The 6216-nt window shown below is 40.9% G+C and overlaps 1 long non-coding RNA gene across 1 annotated transcript; it reads left to right on the top strand.

Annotated features, from left to right (window-relative positions):
* Positions 1 to 373: 373 nt before the first annotated feature.
* Positions 374 to 5954, top strand: LOC146205905 (uncharacterized). Its single transcript, XR_014704287.1, has 4 exons — positions 374 to 868; positions 1533 to 1617; positions 2733 to 2841; positions 5628 to 5954. It is a non-coding gene; the product is annotated as an uncharacterized LOC146205905 (long non-coding RNA).
* The last annotated feature ends 262 nt before the right edge of the window (positions 5955 to 6216 follow it).

Raw genomic sequence — 6216 nt, 5'->3', positions numbered from 1 at the left:
AAAAAAGAGTGTAAAAGGAGGGTAACTTCGGGATTTATGCTATCTGAAACCGCATGACTTAAATATACCCTGCGCAATCACCCGCACGGAAGACGTTAGTCTCTCTCGCATGACTTTACACCATTTCGTCCCTGCAGCTCAAGCAAAAAAAAGTTTGCCGCTTGTTTCTTCTTTTTTTTTTTTATGATGGTAACCGGTTTCAAGCTGGGTGCGGCTGTGTTCCTACTTCCCGTCCGATGTCCTTTCAAGAGCTACCACAAAAGGACCCCTCGTTTTTCCCCGGAGGAGGTGGGGAATCGTCGAAAGTTGGGAGCATCTTATCTTCTTACAAAAAGCGGTGCCTCCCCCCTTCACCCCCCCCCCCCCCCCCCCCCCCCCGACACCCGTCCCGTCTTTTGACTCCTACGCGAGCTTGACCGTGGAGAGAGCAAGGCCGAACTCAGAACAAGGGCGGACAGACAAGTGTGTACGCTGCAAAACAGGGAGAAAGGGGAGGTGAGGGGGGAGTGGTGGTGAGACGAGAAGCGAAGCAGTTGCTTTTTAGTTTTGTTGCTTTTATTCTCAACGCAGCGTCACGTGTTCGTAGTTGCTTGAGCCTGCCTGCGTTCCCTGCGACTCTGCTAGTCCGAGAAGACGACGACGGCGATTGCCGCACGAGTCAGCGTTCGTGCTCTTTGTCGTTGGTACTCATCTGTGTTTTTAGAAAAGTTCGGTTGCTCTCAGCGATTATTTCATCGAGTGCGCTCATCGATGCCTCACTATGAAACGACTTCGTGAAAGTGTGAACTTCGGAATGAAACGGCGGATGGCTGGTCGTCGCGGTGGTGGCGTTCCAACGGATCCTTGGCGCCAAATTTCAGCCGCGCATGTAAGTGACGTTTTACATTTCGTTTTACGTGTTTTTCTCTGCTATTTAACTTGGCCTGAACATGTTTTGTTATTGCTTACGTCCGCGACGCTGCTTGTTTGTCTGTGAAACGGCCTCTGAGCACGACGTCTTGGATCCCAACCTGAGCATACCACTCCCTCAGTTCAGACTGGAGGAGCGGCGCATCCCAAAATTTTTAGATGGTCACGACCTTTTTGCGGGATGTTAATGGTGCATTTTTAGTCGTCTACGACGCTCACAAGCATATCCCGCGGTCGAAAGTATGCGTCGACGAGCGCTAATGCAGTCCCGGTGATACGCATTGACGTGTTTGCATGCCGCATTATTTTTGCTCGCTGCCTACAATCGATTTTGATCGTCTGTTGTTGCTGCTTTACGGGAACGTTGCCATAAATGCGGGAGAGAATGCAGGGTGATGGGTTAAGTTTACGGTTCTTTTGCCAGCAACTTGTACGTTCGAAGGCAGCGCGCTTGATATCCTAAAGTCACGCTTTCAGAACGCCGATTTAACCCCGCAGTTTTGAGCTGATGGCGTCGAGACCAGAGGTGGGACCGAGCCGATTCGTGTACATGTATACTGTCGCAGTGACGCAATGTGCAGGAAAGACCTTTCTCACGCTTTTTTTTTTTTTTTTCGCTGCAGGCTCAAGTCCTTCGTCTCGTCTGCGCAAGAACGTAGACTGTCGTTTCTTCAAAGAATTTGAAACTGGTCTCTGCTATCCGTGCTGGTAAGTCCAAAGCATTGTTTCCGTCCAGAAAGGGGCGTTTAAATTGACACGCGCACTTTTGTGGCACATATTGCTGATCACTGACATCTGCCTCAATGTATACTGCTTGGGATTCTCGTCGGAGAATATTTATGTCGCGTGCCATGTGTGTGTCTCCTTGCGTGTTGCCATTTTCGCTCATGCCGTGCAATATGGTGCACACCCAGACAGTGACTTATCAATTGAGTTTCATTGTGTTTGAGGGCGTGTGCGAGTAAATGGTGTTATTTAACTTGCTGATCACTTATGTTAAAAACTGATAATAAATATTGGACTCGATCAAATCACTTAACAAGTGAAAAATCTGGGTTAGCTGGTGATCAGATGTCTTCAGCATTGAAGCAAACCATGTGTCACCCCTTCTCTGCTTTAAGACTGACTTTCTTTTTGTAATCGGTACATAAAAAGACCAGCGCAAAAAATAATAATAATTACGGGGACAAAGGAACAAAAAATGACAGGACGGGCACTGAAATACGTTTTGTGTTCCTTTGTACCTGTTTTCTTTTTTTTCGCTGGTCTTTTAGGGTGTAAGTATGAACCAACTGGCCCAAACAGCTATTTTGATTAAATGTGCTAATTTTCGTTAGCGAGCTAAGGAAAATTTTTATATCACTAATATTTTTCATTTGGGGATTTGCTATAGTTTCTACTCAGCTATTTCCATTCTGAACTTTTCAGCCTCCTGACCCATAGAAAGGAGGCTATGCCTGACCAATAACAACACATTCTTTTCCTTCTGTAGTTTCTGTTGTCAGACATTGTGTTATACTCATTACTACAATTCACTGGTACTGAGACATTCCCTCATTGAAGTTAATGTGTATTGTCATTGTGCTAGCAGTTTGTCATAAATCTGCTATTCTAGTTTATTTAAGCAGTTATTTCGACTGTAAAGAGGTGGCAGATATTGTTACAGATATATCTAGGAACAGGAGTTGTAGCTTTTAAGCTCATTGTCAAAATATTTGAGTCATTGTTGTGGCATGTGTGGTGCCATTATTTCTTGTACTATAGTTATGTATGTACTAGTTACAAGTATCATGCTAATGTTATGAATGATACCTTTGCTGCAGCGTACCTGCCAGTAGGAGGAATACGGTGTAGAAGTGCTGTTACTCCTGCTTCTAAAGATCAGCCTGCTTTCTTCAGCGCTGGACGACTACTTACGGCAAGATTTGTGTGGTATGTATTTTTCGACATAGCTGTGGCATTGTGGTCTGTTCATTGTTGCTTTATGTCTATCAAAGAGCATATTTTTCGATGCTGAGGAGCAATAGCCCTGGCATTACATTGATTTTGGAACCATTCAGTGCTATTGAGCAAGTTAGCAAGGGAGGAATTTTTTCAGTATGTAATCGATCTGAACATGTTGACTTCTTTTTATTGAGTGAGCTGTTAATGTATGCCTCTTTTCTTTTTTTCTTCAAAACCTAATATTTAAATTGTTTGCACTTGGTTCTCAGCAGTAAGGTTATGTTCTCTGATGGGTGTAATTTTCAACAACTCACATGCTCTTATGTTGCTAGGTATGTCCACAATAGAATGAAACTAAAAATGAAGTACTGCAGGTGATATGTAATGGACGGTATTTTAGCACTTTCAGCTTTATTGTTTCTTTTGTGTTCTTTATATTGTTTTGTGCCATTTGTACTCAGCGTATTTTCCTTGTGTTCCACCACTAGCATTTAACAAATATATATATATATATATGCCCCCACCCCTTATGTCATGTCTATGGGCCTATAAAGGGAGAATGAATGAAATGAAATTTGCACTACAATTAGAACTGGATTGTGCAGCACAGTGGACATGTCTGTGGTAGAGGATAATGGTTGAATGGCTAATCAACCAAAATTGACTTAACTTTTGCATTTTAATTTTAGGGGACATTATTATATACCAGAAATGAGGGTCCCCAATATTATAGGTGAGCCCAGTTCTTAAATTTTCTGAAAGAGCAATGTAGTTCAAAATACTGAACAAGGAAAGGCGTATTTGAAAACTATTGTCTTGCTTTCCCACATTGCATGTAAAAAATGTTGCTGCACTTGGTATTGTTGCCAGAATCATGTTAGCTTCTTCTGCATCATCAAAAACACAAAATATGTCTATATTATCTGAATAAGAAATGTCAGCAACACCCTTTTTTAGTTATGTAATGTGGAAAAACCAACTTACAAAGCTTTTAAAGGAATATTTTTGATGCTCATTATGTTAGACCACATAGATGATTAGGAGGGTTTTAGGCCTAGGCTCACTCATTAATAGCCTTCAATTTTGCAGTTTTCATATTGCCTCTTATAAACAAAAAGAATAGATAATTAAGTCTAATCCTGAAGCTGTACCAGGTACCCAAAGTCCACATTGCTGCACAACCCACCGGCAGAGACTGCATGGGTGTCTCTTCATAGTTTATGATTTGCAATCTGTAAAGGTAAAGAACATAATCTTCGAGAAATTTGTTGTAAACACTTTTTAATAATCATTCTTGTATAATATTGGTCAGCATTTACAATTTCATTAGTTAGGCATCTAAAGAGATAAGCAGTTGACAGTTCTGGCAAATTGCAGTTTATGAGAAGTTTTATTCCTGCTGCATGTGCTGCGAGCATTACATGAAACAGCAATACATAGAATCTCAAGCTTTGTGGTTTGTTCAAGGAATTATAGGGGTATTGAAGTGTATTGTTTTTTGCCTCCTGAGCAAGATAATGTAGTTTTGAAGTGAAACGGCAGTCTCGAGAAGTTTTTGGCATCGGCATAAGCTGATGTGTGGTGTGAAACTAGCAATGAACTTATGTAAAAGTTGCATTTTATTGTCATGCTTTACATAATTCTGCATCTGTGACATCACTGCAGTAATGCACATGTGCAGAAGGTGCTTTGGATGTGCCTTGCTATCATTGCTCTTTTAGCATGAAATGTTCCATCTTTCAGAAGTGGTATCCCGCATTTTATAAGGCATAGCCTCTGTGGTATATTCATGCCTTTTACCAGGAATGTAAACTGCACTAAAGGCAGAAACAATAGAATGGCCTTAGACATACCCCTGCAGGAGCAAGCTCTGCAGGAACAAGCTTCATTAGTTATATTCATGAGAAATGACAACGAATGCAAGAACAAAAGAACCTCCCCCCATCCCTCCTCCCCCCCCCCCCCCCAAAAAAAAAAAAAAGAAGAAGAAGAAGAGATTTGCAGTTGTCACTTGTGATGGATGATCAGATGACTAAAGACAGTGTAGTCTCAGGAAAACATTAACACTATAGGCAACATAAGATAATGTCATGAAGGACCAGAGACAGTGTTTTCTAGGAGGGTGAGACCATAGTGACTAGAAACAAGACCACTGGTATGGTCAGGTGTGAAAGCAAACTATAATGTTTGGGTGTTGGAGTGGAAACCAGCAAACAACAAAGGTGAAAGTGAAGGTGATAAAACAAAGTTTAACATAAAAAGCTAATGATAAAAAAAAGGAGAACTGCACATATGAACGAGTAGAGGGAGGGGTTTTTTAAATCGCATCTTTTGCCTTTATTAGGCTAGCTTCTATTTTATCAATATGTTTTCATTCATATTTCTTTAAATAACCCTCTGGGTAGTCCAACATCAGTGATGCCTATGGCTTGACCCTGCTCCTAACAAGAATATGTCTCATTGTATATTGTGTCTTATTGAGCATATTGTCAATTTTTTCTGAGATTGCAATGTGCTAGTTGTCTATGTGTGTGTTAGTGGCACAGGTAAAGCTCAGATTTGGAGAATTTTCATTGATCTATATATTGTGTGATTTCACAATTCTCATTATATAAACACTTGGAAGCCTGTACTGGTGCACTATTTCCATCTGTCTTCCTTTTTACTTGCCCTTTGTGCAGTGTTATTTTTATATGTGAATTAATTACTCCATAAGCATGTTTTGTGAGACTTTCTTCGTGAGTAACTGATTACAAGTTCTCTTTTCTATGCAGGTCAAATACGTGGTACATCCCTGCCCTGACTGTGCGGAGAAGATTATCCAGTCCCTTGCTGCAACTTCGGTGTATAATGAGGTAAAATAAACACCATGGTATGTTATCTTAACCGATTGTTCTGTAAATTCTTTTTGTTCACTCTGCAACATAACTTACGGCTTGAATACAACATGACACAGCCTACCTCACCTGAAACATTGCTCACTGTCACACTCCAGACGACACAAAGATATTGCAATGTTTCAACATAATCTTTCCTTCCAGAAAATCTTGAAATGTATTGGTTAGCTTTATTCCTGCTTCCAGTGACCAAGTTTACGATGCAGATTGGTAATAGTACTCTTGTGTGGATAGCATATATATACCACAAGATGATGCTTAGATACCCTATGTAATATGGCATTACTTTAAACTGCTTGGAGGGCAACGTTATCCTTCTCCTGGTGGTATAAGCTTGCACCATAAAGGTGCAAAACTTTGCGCTCTTTGTCGTAATATAAATTTATACTCTAAAATGGTAACTTTGCACCTGTACATACAGGATAAGCTTACGTTGTCAAGGTGCGAACTTGCACCTTTGATGCAA

Source organism: Amblyomma maculatum, chromosome 1 (assembly GCF_055883805.1).
Source record: "Amblyomma maculatum isolate TAMU_Amacu chromosome 1, ASM5588380v1, whole genome shotgun sequence".
Taxonomy (NCBI): domain Eukaryota; kingdom Metazoa; phylum Arthropoda; class Arachnida; order Ixodida; family Ixodidae; genus Amblyomma; species Amblyomma maculatum.
This window is presented reverse-complemented; position numbering and strand designations above follow the sequence as displayed.